At 32.8% G+C, this 17612-nt stretch overlaps 1 protein-coding gene across 17 annotated transcripts in view; it reads right to left on the reverse strand.

The window, feature by feature from the left end:
* Window positions 1-17612, reverse strand: part of SOX5 (SRY-box transcription factor 5) — a 1038078-nt gene that overhangs the window by 402514 nt on the left and 617952 nt on the right. Inside the window, exon 1 of one of the 17 annotated variants that reach the window (XM_063672519.1) lies at window positions 17375-17497. The exons of the other annotated variants lie outside the window; for them this stretch is intronic. The gene's annotated coding sequence lies outside the window, so the exon portion shown is untranslated. Of the gene's footprint in view, window positions 1-17374; window positions 17498-17612 lie in introns of those variants that run through there. 17 annotated transcript variants of the gene reach the window in all.

A 17612-nucleotide genomic window follows, 5' to 3' on the forward strand; every position in this document is an offset into this window, starting at 1 on the left:
TCAAGTCATAATGTTCTACAGGGAAAATGCCTTTGAGAAGCACAATTCTCAAAATACTTAGATTGCAAGGTTCGTCAACTTTAGGAGAGAGTGAAATACCAAGAAGAAGCCTATTCCAGAGGACTTAAAATCCATCTGCATTGGGTAATAGGATAAAGAACTTTTTGTTGTATGCCAGAAAGGACCTCACAATTCTTATCTGTCATGTTTACTACTAAAAAATGAAAAAGATCTGCTAATACGAATTTTAAAAATTAGAACAACCACTATTAGAGAACCTGGTTTTAAAAACTGGACATTCCTTGCTTTGTTTTTCCAAAAGGATTATAGTCTGGATTTTATGAATCAACTTTATAAAACATTCTTATAAATTAGCAAACTTCTTCACTGCCTTTAACCACTACAGCAGTTATTCAAATTCACCTAAAATAAACTACGTAACCATTCTGGGGGAGGCTCTTGGTTCTCTGATAACTTCTACTTATGGGAGAAAGAACGGCTATGCTTTCCACTGGAAGTATATCACTTCTGTGAAGAATTCATAGCATGTTACTAAAGCCACTCCTCATTTTTCATCACTATCTCTGTTTCTCTCCAAGTTAACACCTCTTTCCCCTTCTCTCTCTCCTTTTTATCTCCCTCTCTTTCATTCTTGCTCTATATACACACATACATACATATGGACATACATATAGGCAGGGCTACAGGATCTAAGATCTGAGACGCTATATTTTCCATAATTAGTGGAAAATCCTTCATCTTGTTAAAATAATGATGATCATGGCCAATAGTTATTTTAATTTTCCTGTTTACCTCACAGAGTATATAAAGTCTAAAGTCTCTCCATCATAGTTTAAGGACAAGTTATACCATCTATAACATCATTTCTTTTTTTTTTTCTCAAAAAGAAACTACAATGTTAAAATCCATCTTTAAGAAATATGTAAGACAGTACTTCTGCTTGATTGCACTTTGTCTTCAAGAACCGTTGGTATTCTGCTGTAAATGACTTACACTTTGATGATCACGAGTAAGACCAAACTCTATTTATACCTTTCAGTGTGCTAATATCATGTTCCACAAAACATAGAGATCCTCACAAAGTCACAAATAAGCTCACCTTGAAATTTATTTGTCTCCAGAAAAGCATTACATTTTCCAGAACCCAGAAGATTTAGTAGCCATTAGATGGCTATGAAATGCACCCTCGAGTAATAAGAGCATCAAGGAGCAACTGGAGAGGATGGAACTAGGGCAACTAACAGTCATGGAGCTCCCCAGTGAAAATCTATTGGGCAAATGAGGAAGGACAGTGGAGTACAGCACGGCTCCCTGGAGAAATAAGGTAACAAAACCTGAAGGGAAGTCAAATTAGCCCAGAGAAAATACAGGTGAAAAGCCAAGAAGTCTGAGTAGGGCTAGGTAGCAGGAAAAACATAGGACCTGCAGTAAATCCAAGCAGCCAAGAAAACCAGGATCTCAGAGATTCAGCATCCATTAGCAGAGGGCCCTTTTGAAGCAGAAATGCAGATTTTCCTCTCTATCCTTAATGTTGCTCAGTACTCAGGTGTGGCCAAGGAATTTTGTGGGAATTGATAAGTTACATTTTAACTGAAATAGAACTCTTTAATATTAAAGCCCAAGAAACTGACATTCAGAGGATGTATGAAACTTAATGCCTTTAACATCATTAGACGTATGAATTTCTAAGCCTATAAAAACAATTTTATGCATTTTATTCATTGTTAAGCTGAAATACAAACTATAGAAAATTATAGATTTATTTATTTTTAAACAATAAAGTAAAATAATAAAACAATAAACAATAAAAGCACTTTTCCTTAATTTTTCATTATTCATTCCATATACAAAATAGGCCAGCCATTTATAAACAGGAAAATTAATGTTGCTTGCTCTTAGAATAGGAAATATACCATTTTCAAATTCCTGACTTTTAATTTTTAAAAAGTTATAATTTTGACAATTATCTTTAAGCATCTAAGGTCTTATGGCTAATAAAAGTAGCAGGCAATAGGTAATAAGTAAAAATTTGGAACTTAAAAATCAGGAACCTAAAAGAAAATTGCTTATTGTACGGGTGTTTAATTTTTATTATCCACTACTATGTTTAAACTGTCAATTCATTATGAATTAGCTGTTGCTAAATTATTGCAAGTAAATATAATTACTAAAATAATATCTGAAAGAAAATTATAATAAATTAAGTGACTGTTCTGGTAGTTTTTTTTTTTTTTTTAATATGCCTTCTACGAAACAAAAACACAGAAAAGCTTAACATGAAAGCCATAGCAGTATGACAAACATATGTATAAATTAAAAGTGGAACAATCAGAAGAGATTTTGAATTCATCTCACAAAGAGCAACTCCTTAAACAACAATGCATTTCCTTCCAAATATGGATTATTCTCACATTAAAGTCTGTAAAACCAGCAAACTAATATAAACTCTTAAAGTATGTTACATTGTGGAAACAAAGTTATATATTGAACAATGATATAAATGAAAGAGAGTTTTAAAAGCAAAAGCAAAACTATCAGTTAAGAAACTGTTAAAAAGGATAATGTTGCTTCATTATCTCCCACCCTCATTTTTTTCCTTAATAAAAACATTCTGTGCTGTGAGCTGAATATCAGATAGCCAATTAAATTCAGGGGTCTTCTAAGTATGAGTCAAAGTTCACACATCATGGGGCTAGCATTTATCTGAGCATTTGACAATAAGTATCCAATATAGAAAAGAGAAAATGAACCTTTTAGCCATTAAAATTATTTAATTCAACTGTGAAAGAGAAAAAAAAAAACCAACAACCTTTCTAACAAAATCCAACTAGTCATAATTAAGATCACAAAAGGAGACATAATTAAATAGCATACATCAATATAATCTACACTTTTACAATTCTTAATTTAAAAAAAAATACGTGTTTCCACCTGATATTTAATACCTGTGAAAACAATTTTTAGAACTCCTACTTTTTAAGACATAACATGACAGCTTATATTGAGCCAAGAGAAAATGTTATATTTAGAAATTTTGCAGTTAAAAAACAGCATTGAAGTTTATCAGAGTCCATCAATGAAGAGGATAATAACAACAGTTTAATCAAATTAAATCATTCTGTAGCATCTCCATTTAATAAAAGAGGACAATCAACAGGCTGTTCAAAACCAAAGCTTCCCTACAATTTCTCTACTCATCCTCATTCTGACCACACAACATCTTTCTTCAATTCAAGCCATGCATTCTGGAGCTCCCTTTCTCACCCCTCACAAACCTTAGTGGAATGAAGGGCATTAAAAGTAAACAACCAATAAATGTAACTGCGTTACTGAGTCATATGGGGAGGACGGCAACACGCAAAGAAAATGGCTAAGTTGTTCACATTGGTAAAGCAGACTTTGTTCCAGAAACTTTCCAAGAACATCAGTAGAATGCTTCATTTTTAATGTATTCAAACCCATTTAAAATTTACCTGAATGTAGCAATTTGGCTAGGTTATTTTTTGCTCTCACAAAATGCCATTTTTATTAATACACCAAGAAAAAATATAAATATGCTCAGTTTGATATTCAGACTTGTGTTTTGAAGATCAGGCTCAAGCAAACCTACAAAAGAAAGCTCTGTATATATTTATAGAGGGAGGAGGATGAAAGCTGAAGGAATTTGCAACATAGACTCATGGTACAGTCATATCTAAGGAATAAATTAAGGTGTTTTGGGTCCTTCAAGTGGTTTACTGGTGTTACCAGGACTTAGTACATGCTGAATCCTCTGATAATATAGTCAACATTTATTAGGTACTCAAAAGGTGAAAAGGACAGTTCTTAGTTGTTCTTAATCATCTCTTTTAATTCTCAAAACAACCCTATGAGGTAGGTACTATTATTATCTCCTCTTCACAAATGAGTAAACTGAGGAAGGCCCAGGGAAGTTAAAGAATTTACCCAAGGGAACAAACTCATCTTGCATACGGTAGAACCAGACTCATAAACTATGGAGGATTTTACTCTACAGCCCACCCTCCTGGCCCATATGACTGTCTAGGTCTGCAAAATGTACCATTCTTCGCTTTCGGTTCTCACCTCCTCCTCAGAAAGACCCTCTCTAACACACAGAACAGGATTAGGACTCCTTGTGTTCTACCATAACACCTGAACTTACTTCCCCATTCATATTTTCCTTCATTGCAATTACTTGCTTAGTATGTCTCTCCCACCAAACTATAAGCTTCATGAGGACAAAAGCTATATATTTTTATTCATTTTTAAATCTCTAGAAACTAGCAGTGTCTAGCACATACAAAATATTCAATAAGTATTTCATGAAAGAATGCACAAATATTTTACTACTGCTTTAAAAATCTGTTCTAATGGCCAAGTGCTATTCAGGAATCCCTATTAGTTACTGCAAATATTGACAATTCATCATCAACAATATTAATAGCTACTATTTATTTACTGCTTACTATATGCGTGGTCCAATTTCAAAGTTTACATACATGCACTTACTTACAACAAAAAAACCAGTTTACATAGGAGGAAGATGGAATTCAGAGAGGTTAAGTAACTAGCTTCACATCACACAGCCAGTGAAATGTATAGGCAAGATCTGAATACAGGCATCTGACTCCAGAGCCTGTGCTGTACATTACCTCTAAAGAGGGGCAATTTTCAAATTGATAAATCTTCTGTTTGAATAGAGAGGCATGGTATAAAGTAGTTAGAACACAGAAGTAGGAAACTTTGGTAACAAAAACATCACTCCATAGATCTTGAAATATATTTCTTAAAGAGCAGAATAGTAGAGTTAAAAGAGAATAGCCTGTACTTGCTTCTATTTTTTTAAAAAATTTATTAAATGTTTTAGAAACTTTAAACAAGATTATTTCTGATTTTCAATTTGTGAGAACAGTGAATGACAAATGAGGAAATGAGTTGAATCTGTTCTGACTGAGGTAAGTAGCATCTAGCATTTTTTCATAAAGAACAAATGTTGTAGTTCTAAGTATGAACTCTAACGAAATACACTTATACAATGTCATGTTATTACACAGACTTTGTAATCAACATTTTTAGATTACCTGAAAAAAATGGCATTCATGGCTATCTTCAGAGTAGACATTATGAATATGTGGTGATGGTTTCCTGAACTAAGGAACCCCTATTTCCTCAACAAGGGTCAGTTAAGCTCTATGCAAGACAAATCACCATAGCTCAGATAGCTTTCTGAGAACAGATTAGATTTCTTAAAAATCTAAGCCAAAAAAGAAAAGTTTCCATGAACCTGGTACACCAAAATCTGAACTTGGTAGGTACTTACTTCTGACAGATCTAATTACAATCTTAAGTGGTATAAAAAAGAACGATGGTCCAATACCTGTCTTAAAAGCCCTGTATCTAACCTGAATCTAATCATGAGGATAAAATCAAATCCGGATCGTGAGACATTACATGAAGCAAGTGGCCTGGACTCCTCAAAAATGTCAATATCAATGTCAAGGCAAAGAGATGGCAGGGTGCTATCTATAATTTAAAGGGACTAGAAACTAAATGCAATATCTGATGCTTGACTGGACCCTTGATTTTAACTTTTTAAAAAAGACATAAAAAGCATTACTGGGACAGTTAGAAAATGTGAATATGAACTGTATGTCAAATGTTATTACTGTATTAATGTTAACTTTCTTGGATCTGCTAATATTATTGTGATTATACAAGAGAATGACCTTATATTAGGTATGTTAGCCTCAACTTACTTTCAAGTGAATCAGAAAAGAAAGAAATAGAAAGTGAAGGGGGCAAAGTTAATAGTAAAAAGTATAGAGGTGCTCATTGTGCTATTATTTCAACTTTTCAGTACATTTTTTTTTAAATAAAACAGGAGACAAATGAAAAAGGTTTCTGTATCTGATTAAACGAACATTTTTTAGGTGACCACAATGTTTTCAGTTACAGCAAATGTAAAATCAAAAATCTTCTTGGTTGATCACTTAGATTTATCAGCATGATCTAAAAGTACCTAAATGTTGTCATAAACAAAAGTTCTAGAATAATTATGCCACAGACAAAACCATTGGTTTTGAAGATAAGTGTTACTTTGCAAGTGGAAAAGAGCAGTATTTTTAAGTAATATTCTCATATTGATAAAATGATAAATTGTAAAATGTCCTTCTTATTCCCTACTCTTCCCTGCAGTAGCCATCTCCACTGCTTTCGTTCACACTGATGTGTACTTTTGTCCTGCCAGATGACTTGCATTAGACCCCCTTTTACATAGTTTTGCTTTCTGAAGTTTCATTTACCTACAGTCAACCGAAGTCTGAAAGTGTTGAATGGAAAATTCCAGAAATACACAATTCATATGTTTTTAATTGTGTGCTGTTCTGAGAAGCAAGGTGAAATCTCAAGCCATCCTGCTCCAGCTAACCCTGGACCTGAATCATCTCTTTGTCCAGCTTTATCCACGCTATACATCCTGCCTCAATTATCAGATGGAAAAAACATAACATATACTGTACAGAGTCTGGTACTATCCATGGTTTCAGGCATCCACTGGGGGTTGTGGAGCGTGTCTCTTGCCTTGCAGATAAGGGGGACCTACTGGTATTCACATTGTAAGTGCTCAATAAATATTTTTAAATGAATAAATCAAAATGGAAATGTTTCTACATCTACAGCATTCTAAATGTGCAAATAAATCATGAGGAAGCGTGTAAAGTTACCTTATCTGCTAATTTAATTTTTAGGATGACTTTCAAAATTAAGTCAACCTGGAGGGCGCAGTGAGATGCAGTATTGCTCAAAATTTGCAGAAATGGCAATGGATCAGAACAATAAACATAAAGTTTTCGTGCTTCAAATGAAGACAACTTGTGCTATGTTTACAATATCGAATTCTAGGGTCTCACCGGGATGCTCTTCAGGTACTTGAGCAGATCCAAAAGTGCTTCCTGAGGAAAATTCTTGCTTTGTCTCTATATACTCTTAAACCTGGAGCAAATTTAAGGACAGAGGTGGGAGTGTCCTCAATCTCGGCAAGAATACAACTCAGTCAAGAACTGATTGTTCCTCATCTCTTAGCAACAGCCTAGATGTAACAACTGTTATTTAAAGGAGATAGTTTAAAGGACTTGTTAGCCTTTTCTTAGATCTCTGCCTGTATCCTTTCACCAAGAAATCTACATACCTGGCAAACATTAGTTTAGCTACTTATAGAAATGCCTTCTTCCACTAAGTTAGTTATCATTCAATATTCTTTTTCTTATCTGGTCTCTACTAAAAATGGCAGTGTGAACAATGCCTCTGAATCTTCTGTAATACTTCTGTTGAAGACATTTCAAGGATTCATAAAATAAATTATTCCCTCAGATATCAGGGCTCCCAAAACAATTGTGATTACTGATACAATAGTGAGCTTCTTTCCATTAGAAAATAATAAACATAATCCTCATTATGAGTCAGGTAACCCAGAATTATTCCCAGCTATGGTTTTAGTTTTAGAAATTCTCTTCCCCCATTTCACTTTATATACACACATACATACATATAAAATATTCATGTAAAAAATCATTTTTATATATTATACATATGTATATGTATATCACATATGATGTGTATATATGTACACACATTATACACATACATGATGTATATGTATTATATATTTATAATGTATATGTCTAATATATAAAATACAAATGATTATACAACATGAATATTTTAAATATTTTTTCATCCTCTTAAGCAGCCGTAGTTCTGATAAATCCTGTATAAACCACCAGTTTATACAACACATAATGTTCAGCATAATTTACTTGATATTTATACATCCATAGGTAGTTCAATGTTACCTACCATATTATATGGAGTATTCTTAGAACTCTTTCTACATGATTAACATCTGTTAAAGAATAATCATAACATACATTTCCTAAACATGCTAAGTTATAAATGAGTTCCTATTAAAGCAGAAAGATGACCTATAATATGGGAATAATTATAATCTCCATTTCACAGATTAAAGAATTAAGGCATGCAGAGTTTATGTAAATTGCAAAGATCACAGAACTAATCAATAGTGAGGCTATAAAATAAATGTAAGCAGTCTGACTCCAAAGCACTCTTGTAACTACAAAGTCAGATGGCTTCTCCTTACTAAGGTATCAAGAAATCAAAAAAAGTAACAGAAGCCTTGGACATATCTGCATGTGGAACACTTAAAAGATTAAGACTTAAAACAGAGATCCATGGATCAAGTCTACATTAACGCATATTCATCCATCAGTAAAACTGAAAAATCAGTGGCTGAAAAACATGAGGTTCATTTCCATTCCCCAATGCCTTGTTACCATAAAACTGCAATCATATTATCAGTCACATTATTTTATCATATCTAATTGAGTTTTCTACTCAAAATTACCACACTCTTCCTGCTACCCAAATAAAATCAGTTCATCATGGCTATGAATTAAAGAATTAATATCATATTAATTATACCATTATTTACCAATTCATCATAAACTTTTCTAAATAAATATCCCCACATGAGATGTGAACACTGACACACTTAAGAATTACTATCCTGTAAAGATGCTTTCAGCCTACTGAGCTAGCAAATACAAATCAGATAAACTTTGTAAGCAAAAATACTGCCTGTCTGTAAAGATATTATTTCAATAGGTGGCTTACTACAAAGGACTTGAGAAATGGATATTTGAGAAATACTACACAGTTACACTTCTCCCAGTAAGGAGTACTGGAAGTCAGTATCTCTCAAAAAACAGTTTCAGTTAGCCATTACCAAGAAACCCTTTACGTAAGTGTACATATGCCTGGATATCCACCACTCAGCATATCACCTTGTGCAATGAATGAGTTAATTCATTCAGAAAAAAATTAGAAGTTTATATCACAATTATTTTATGTCATTTATATCATCTACGTTTTCAATATTTATTCGGCATTTAATACAATACCTGGCATAGTAGGAATTTAAAATGTAGTTGTTGAATAAAGAAAGAAATATCTGCCACTAAAATAAACAACAGATTATAAAGCTATGGTAGCACATTATTTTCTAGATCAATACTATAATGTGATGGTTAAGAGGGATAATTAGAGTTTGAATGTCTGAGTTTGTACCCCAGCTTTTCCACTTATTACCTAGAAATTAGGCAACTCTCTCTGTTTCATTTTCTTCATTTGTGAAATGAGGTAAAAAAATTAGATTGTTGTGAGGCTAGAGTGAAATAATGCATGTAAAGCAATTTATAACAGAGTCTGGCACATAATAAGTACATACTGAATGTTAGCTCTATCTTTATATCTATCTCTATAAGTGTATCTCCATATGTATAGAGAAAGTTTGGATCACATCTTGTGGGTCAATTTAAGAAACTGTGTGTAGTATCAGCTGGGATACAAAAGCTGAAGGTATTCCTACCCCTCCACAAACTTCTTTAAAACTCAATAGTAAAATTAAAGATACACAGAGTGGCATTTCAGAAAAGTAAATCTAATTTCCCATTTCAAATATATAATCTCTAAAATAATTTAAATAATTCTTAAGCAAACATCTTCCTTTCCATTGTAACTCCATGGAAGTTTGAAGAAAGTGACAGTATTCTTGAGGTAAATATTCACATCTGTGAATGTGAGTGTTAACTACTGTAGCTTTTAAAAAAGTAATAAAATTCCACTTTGTTGTAGAAGAAAGCTAAGAATAAAGACAGTTAATAAACCCCTAAGTCTTTCTAACTCATTGCTACCATACTGAGCTATTAACCACTAGAATCTAGATGAAGATAGAAGTTTTGATTTCCCTCCATCCACAGGAAGCTATAAAGCAGCACCATCCAATAGAAATATGAGAGCCACAAATATGAGACACACGTGTAATTTTAAATTTTCTAGTAGCCATATTTAAAAAGTTTTTAAAAAGAGGTGAAAATAATTTTAATATATATTTTATTTGTGCCAATATATCCTACTGTCATTTCAACATATAATCAACATTTTAAAACTTAGTTAGATATTTTACATTCTTTCTTTGAACCTATGTCTTCGAAAGCCAGTGCATATTTTATATTTACAGCACATTTTGGCTCAGATTAGTCACATTTCAAATTTTTAATAATGATATGTGAGTAGTGGCTACCATATTAGAAAGGAGCACAAATAGAGAGGGACTCTGAGAGCGTTTCTTTATACTTTCCTAAATCACATACTTGTTCATCAAGAGCTAAGAAGGTCTCAATATGTATTTTTCCATTCATACAACCTACATATATAACCTCAACAAATCAATAAGCTAACACATTCTAATAGCTTGATTTTCCTAATGTTTAAAAAGACAAAATATATCTCAGCTAAAGATAATACAATAGGTCAAATTATTACTCAGTCAAAAATTTATGTTTTGCCTACTCTAATGCTAAGGAACAGTCTATAATAGCTCTTGCCAACTGGTCTACAAATGTAAAAGCATCTAATGTATGATATTTACCAATACTCTTCTATTGAGCATTTTGGGATTTCTCCCTCACCTTTAGGTAAATGAAATGGGTCAAACAATTAGATTTTGCCTATAATTTCCTATCCATAGCATGATTTTCCTTTACTGAAATAGCGATGAAACAGTACTGCTCTGATTTAATACTATAAATTCAGAACAAATGGGAAAGCATTAAATTTAGAAGTGCTTCTGGACCATTAACTTCCATGCTAATTTGACATGCACCATAGTATTCAGGCAACAGATTCAGGAATATAACCTGTTCCTAAAGCAAACAGTACTTTATCTCATAACCATCTGGGGTTCTCATCCTAAGGGCCACTTGCTCAGTGTTGTCTGGTATTATTTAATATCCTGAGGCACAGCACTAAGACCTACTTTATTAGTGAAACCTATTTTGCCAGGATAAGAAGACTGACATAGAAGAGATTATGGAGGGAACAAAATTTTGGCTGAGGCCCTTGTTTGCATTATTTAGCTGAAGAAAATCATTGGTTATACATGCATTCAAAACCTTATGGTTTTTCTAAGGTACCAATAAAAGTAATACCATTCTCAACGTGGACAGTGGTCTCTTTCATATAATGCCTATAGTCACAAACTTAAGTGCCAAGCAGATGGTTGAAATCTGTTTTGTATAAAATGTGCGCTTTTTTTTTTCCCCAACTGTGTTCTTTGTATTCATATTCAGCCTAGGTTTTAGCCATCAAAACACTGGCACTATGTCGATCATTAGCAGCATTTTAGACAACTGGCAACTAAGGTATTCACTGTTCTCCACAAAATGTTCAGCTAATATTTCCCAGATGTATAATTAAGGCAAAAGATCATCTTCTTAAATTGGTATCAGCACTTTGGATGGCTTCTGGCTTTCAAAAGATTATATCAGTGAAAACAATTTTTTATCAAAAATAAGGGTTCTGTTTCTTAGGTGATTTGGTTTGCTTGTTATAGAGCTCCCCATAAAAAGAAATCTATGTATTTCTTCAAGCTTAACCTACAGTCCAAAGAATATGTAGCTAATGCAAAACCTCTTATGTTGCTTTTACTATGAAAATCTATAACGTGCTAGATTAGTACACATTATTGTGTCAAGTTATTTAATGTTTTCTAGTTTTCAAAATGTTTGTACAAAGAATACTTTAAAAAGCAATAGTATGTGTGTGACCTTCTCAGATTAACAGAAAAATCACTGTTTTCAGTTGTTCAATCATTTATTCTATGAAATGATTCATTTTCGTGATTATGCAAAAATAAGTGAACTTTAATTTGTACATCTTAAAGCATAGGAATATGTTCAATCAGCAAATTCATTACTCAAATACTTAATATACTGATACTTGCAAAAATAACTATTAGTGCATCAGATGTCCTACATATAAAATGACAAGAGATGTGTTTTTGGAGTATTTAATTATTAGCACTAAGCAGTTAGAGGAAACTATAGTTGCATTGCTGCTATTTAAGTACACGTTACCTGGGATCAATAATCATAAGTACATTTAAAACAATCATATTAACTACAAAACTAAAATATGAGTAAACCAATTTCTTACATGTATTATTTTATATGCTGAAATAATTTGCAGATATCTGACTAGTATGTTACCAAACAAAAAATCATTTTTATTAAAGTGCTGATCATTTCACATTTGCCAAAAATTAAACCTAGTTTTAAAAATCTGAATGCAGTGGCTTGCATTCAGACATATCCAAATATTTTTATGATTTTTTATAAGCTTAAGCTGGCTCATTTGCATTGGGGGATAAATAATTTTATACTTATTTTTAAGTCCATTCATAGATGCATGGCTGAAACCCAAACGATGCAAGTGACTTATACATCACAAAGTTCTAATTCTTGATTTAGAAACTGTAGGAACATATGCCAACTTTGTATATAACTAAATGCTGGATTATAAAATATATTAGCAGTAAGTTGCCCAACTGGATGATTTCCAGATTTTCTTTCTGGTTTAACAGTAGGATATTTGCACATTTCTCTTTGGTCCTAGTTCTAAATGTAGTGCTGGTTCAGTGAGGTTATTTTCTTTCTTTCTTTTTTCAACATTTATATCTATAGAAGGAGAACAAGAGAATAATACCCATTCTTTGTGCCTAAATTAAAAGTGGCAGGAATCAAATTAAAAAACTACATCATAATTATTCTGTAAAAAAAAATTAATTTTAACATAGCAAATTCCTGTTATCTCAAATACATGAATCTATATTTTAAATATAATCTAATTTGTACAAAGATTTCATGATACCACAGACATATTTTCTAAGTAGAGATAATGCGGAAGGACCTTAGATATGTATGTTCCTGATGGTATAACTACACTGTTTTCCCAACACTGCATTAAAAAAAAACAGCATGCGACCTGCCAAATATATTAACAATATATGAAGCTTGTTCTCTCGATACAGCTTTTTAAATGCATACTTCATTGCTTTTTGCTCTACTCCCTTGCTTTGTAGAGTTTAACATCTCTTGAAATTGCCAATTAGCAACTATAGTATAATGCATATCAAATTGGCTGGCCTGGTAATGCTAATAGTTATTTATATTGAGAAACACTCAAAATTTTTCTTTGGACTACGTGTTTGTAATCTTAGTTGATCTTGCTACTTTCCAGCCCAATGTTTTAATTATTCATATAAAGACATATACTGTCCATAGCCCCTGTGCTGTACTCATGCTCTCCTGCGGATTCTTCATATTTTTTCTTTTCTTTTATCCTTATAAACAGACTTTTAGATCCCTGACCTAAAGTGCCACTCGTAAGTTTTTCATATTTCCCCATAGTATCTTGTTCATTTAACCATATATAATTTATCTTTTACAATATTTATAATTGTTCAGAATGGTGATCTGATGCCTGAGAGTTTCAGGATCATAGAATGTGAATCTTATCTTTTGAAACACTTCAAATAGCTCAGAGCAAAGTTGGGCACCTAATCCTAAATAAGAATTATACATGGTATTTAGATTAAAAACTCCTAAGGTACACTATGGCTGCTTGTTCCTGTGTAATGATACCTAATTGACAGGTAAACTGAAGTGCTTCTATATGTAAAGGCTGGCTATAGAGATAATCTCCAAATAGCTACATAAATGCAAGAATTCTGACCACTAGAGTTAGGAGCTAGGGACACTGCAAATGTAGTTCAAAGTAATGAAATTTTAGAGTTAACCAATTTTAGAAATTATCCATCCTATCTTCTAATTTTATAGATGCATATACGCTTAACAGTCAAAGAGGTCTCAGTTTTTAAAGAAGAACTAGAACTTGAGATCTTAACATCTAGCTAATAGCGCTTTGTACTATGTTACATTTCCAAAAGAATCAGTGAAGACACTGGCAAATATAAATCTTAACCTAGAGGAGGAAATTATTTTATTTACAGAGGAGATAAGTCGTATTACACACACACACACACACACACACACACACACACACATTCATTTGATAGGTATGCTTTAGACCCTGAACATTCAACTTTTGTATTATCTCAACCTAAAACCTCAAATATCCCCAAATGTTACTCAAGCATACCTTGATTCACCCAACGTCTTCAGTTCAAATTTTCCATTAAATATGCACCACAATACCACCTTCAATTTTTTCAAGCTGGAATACTATTATATGTTCCTGTAGCACATGCCACAGGATTCTGAGCTGCAAACAAGAAAACGGGAATGAAACTTGTTTGTATTTCTATGAAATGTTTCTTCCTTTCAAGATTTTTTGCCAAAACTGCAGCTTCATTAGAATTTGGCAGGATTCATTCAAGAGATCAACTGCCCTATAAATGAAAAAGTTTCTCCTGGCTTTCTAACTTTTGCATGTGTACACATGTATAACTATTACGTTCCCTAAAATAATCCTTCACATACCTGTTAGTGACTTCCAATTATCTTTTAATTTACTTATAAAAGTCCAAATATGTTGCCCCATCACTTTGATTCTTTAAATTGCTATCAGGATCTTTTGGGTATGCTTTTATTTCTCCAGAAGAATGCTTTTAAAGCACTAAGTGTTCTTAAACTGTTTATAGGTCAAATTAGATCCATATTATCTTTCAAGTAATGCTAACATTTTTAGAAATAATTGTACTATAAATATTTATATATCATAATCCTTAGGGTCCTAAAAACAATACCTTTTCCTCTATTTCCCAAATTGTAGTTATATTTAGGACTGGAGGAAAACAGAAGTTCTACTCTCAGGAATAGCATTCATAGTTATCTTTCTTTTTCCATTCCTAGGTGTTCTGCCTGACTATTGGTACCTTAAATATTACATAAAATATAATAATACATAATGCTGTATTATAGATGACAAAGAATCTGAATCTGATATTTTATATTCAGTTATCACTCAAGATCAAAGTTGAATTAGTGAATGCATACTAAATTGAATAGTTTGAGCACCAGTACATTCCGTTCTACACTAAATAATGGGAATACTATACATTATCCTAACGAATCTCCAACATAGACCTCTCAGAGTATAGATAAGAAAAAAAGAAGGAAATATTAACTTTAATTATATGTGACATCCCCCTGCAACCTCTTTTCAAACATATTATGAAACTCACTAGCTAATAAAAAAAATGACAAAGGGACCTCAGGAGAGCAGTGAAAAAAAAAGTCTTTGGACTTTGAAAACCATTGCCCAACAAACACTGGCCCAGGGCAAATAACCAAAGGAAGAATTGTAGGCAAACAAATAATACTTTAACTCTGCAATTAAAATAAAAGTGTTTTAGAACTTTGTCAAGCAACCTAATTAACTGTGACTGAAAAATTAATAGTATAATAAAGTATTACTTTTTCATCTTGTGTTCTCTTAGGTTAAGGAATATTTCTCATTTTCAGTGTCGTATTTCTTTTTCATTAGGATGATCTTCTATTAGATAAATATAAAATAGCTTAAAATGATATGTGAAAGATCTTATGTAAAAGTTTCACAACCAGTGTTCAAACAACCTATCTCCCTGGTATTTCAATTGTACTTAATGTAAAAACAAAAACAACAACAAAAAAAGGCAAACTCAGTATTCATGTAAACACTGACAACATTCTGAAATAAATTTTGATTAAAAATATGATAAGAAAACATGATTTGGGTCTACCTCTTCTTTTACCCCTACACTAAGAAATTAACAACAAGCAACACAGGTTAACTCTTTCCCTTCTTTTCTTGAAAATGTTCCTGAAGCCCTGAATGAGAGGACACATCCTTTATAAAATCGCTGCTCAGTGTCCCAATTGATCTAACTCCCATAAACTGCCAATATCAAAATCATATAAGGCTCTGAGGCTTTTTTTTTTTTTTTTGGCTCTAGGCAGTGAATTTCATTTCTTCTCTATTACACTTACTCTCAATGCATCTGATCCTCAGGTTTCAATGTGATAGAACTGATTGGGAAAGGTAGGGGAACCAAGAGTGCATAGGACATAATGAAACCCTATGCATCTCCACAATGAGAAATATTAAAGTGGAGCTACTCATACATTTTTAAGAAAGATCATATCTTCTGTTTTTTAACATTTTCTTTTCTAAAACACACTTTCTTTCAAAGATGTGAAGAGCAGAAATAGAAACGCTGTTACATATGAAAGTTTCAACGGATTTGCTGCCAGCAGCTTTTCTTTATAGTGTTCCTCTTACCTACACTATGTGTTGGCACTGGCAGGTAGCCCTAATTCGTTAGTAGCCAAATTATTTTTGTCCCTGAAGTACGAGAAATCTCCATAGCACATGAATGAGACATGGTTTACTAGTTTACACACATTTTATAACTCCAAGAAACCAAAACTCATTCACAAATGCTTTCATTTCAGCAAAGAGAAGGGCCACAAAATATCAGAGATACCCACTTGGAATTCCTGGTCCCCATTGTCCATGAGAAAGTGAAGAGAAAAAAAAAATCTCTTTAACTTCAATAAAGAACTTTGATCCTTAATGCAAGAAAAATAAACAGCTTTCTGTTCACCACACTCCACATTTCATTTAAGTCAAAACATTTCAGTGCACGGCATTAAGAAAAAACGTCATTTAGTAATAAACCTAAATATCTCCAGATAAAAATTCATCACGACGGCATAGTAGGTTTAGATAATGTGGTTCATAATAACCAGCATCCTCATATTGCATGATCATCAGATACATTTATACGCTGCTGTACCACCTTCACTAAGTTACAGAGAAAAATAATAAGAAATAAGCAACACTTAGAAAGAAACACATAACACAAAAATGCTGATTTAGCCACAGCAAAACAAATCTCTGAATTTTAAGGCAAGACAAAAGTAAATGTATTAACACTAGAGAGCCAAGTGACTAAAATGTTACTCAGATAAAAGAGAGGTTTGAAATACAATGAGCCGAGTTCAGGTTTGAATTGATTTAAGGTTTGATACTGATTTCAAATGTCTAGGAACATCTACAAGCTTTTGTTTTAAATTTTCCTTCTGTCATGTTTTATGGGCAAAAACTCCTTAAACTACCTTGTAATAGATTAATTACTTTCAAGCTGGGTGACAAAAGGGCATAATGACCGGAAAATGATACAAAAGAAACAAAAAACGCATGTTAACAAGTTTATCAACAAACCTGGGTAATTCTCATGAAGTACAGATTAAGGTTCAGTGGTTCCAAACTGGCAGCATTCAAATTGGGTTCATATTTGGGTTTTTTGTTTTGTTTGTTTTTTTAAACCACCTGTCCTAAAACGACATTGTTTATGCTAATTATCTTTGTTTATGCCACAATTCTGTTTGTTTACTACATTCTTTTAAAATACCATATCCCTATAAACAGTTCTCACCAGAATTCTTCTAAATCCTGTTTCGGTCTGGTCCTTCTCGGCAGCCCACTGAGCAGAATGCAGCTCTACAATGAAGGCGCAAGAGCTGGGAACAACTTTGAGTCTCTGACTCCTCAGGCTGGCAAAGGGAGGGAGTACTGCTGAGGTTTTACTCTCAGGATCCAAGGGAAAAGGATACTGAATGTGGAGAAATGCAACACCCCCCTATTGGACAAGCAAAACCATACGCCACAATATC

The sequence above is a fragment of the Pongo pygmaeus genome, chromosome 10, assembly GCF_028885625.2.
Source record: "Pongo pygmaeus isolate AG05252 chromosome 10, NHGRI_mPonPyg2-v2.0_pri, whole genome shotgun sequence".
Classification (NCBI taxonomy): domain Eukaryota; kingdom Metazoa; phylum Chordata; class Mammalia; order Primates; family Hominidae; genus Pongo; species Pongo pygmaeus.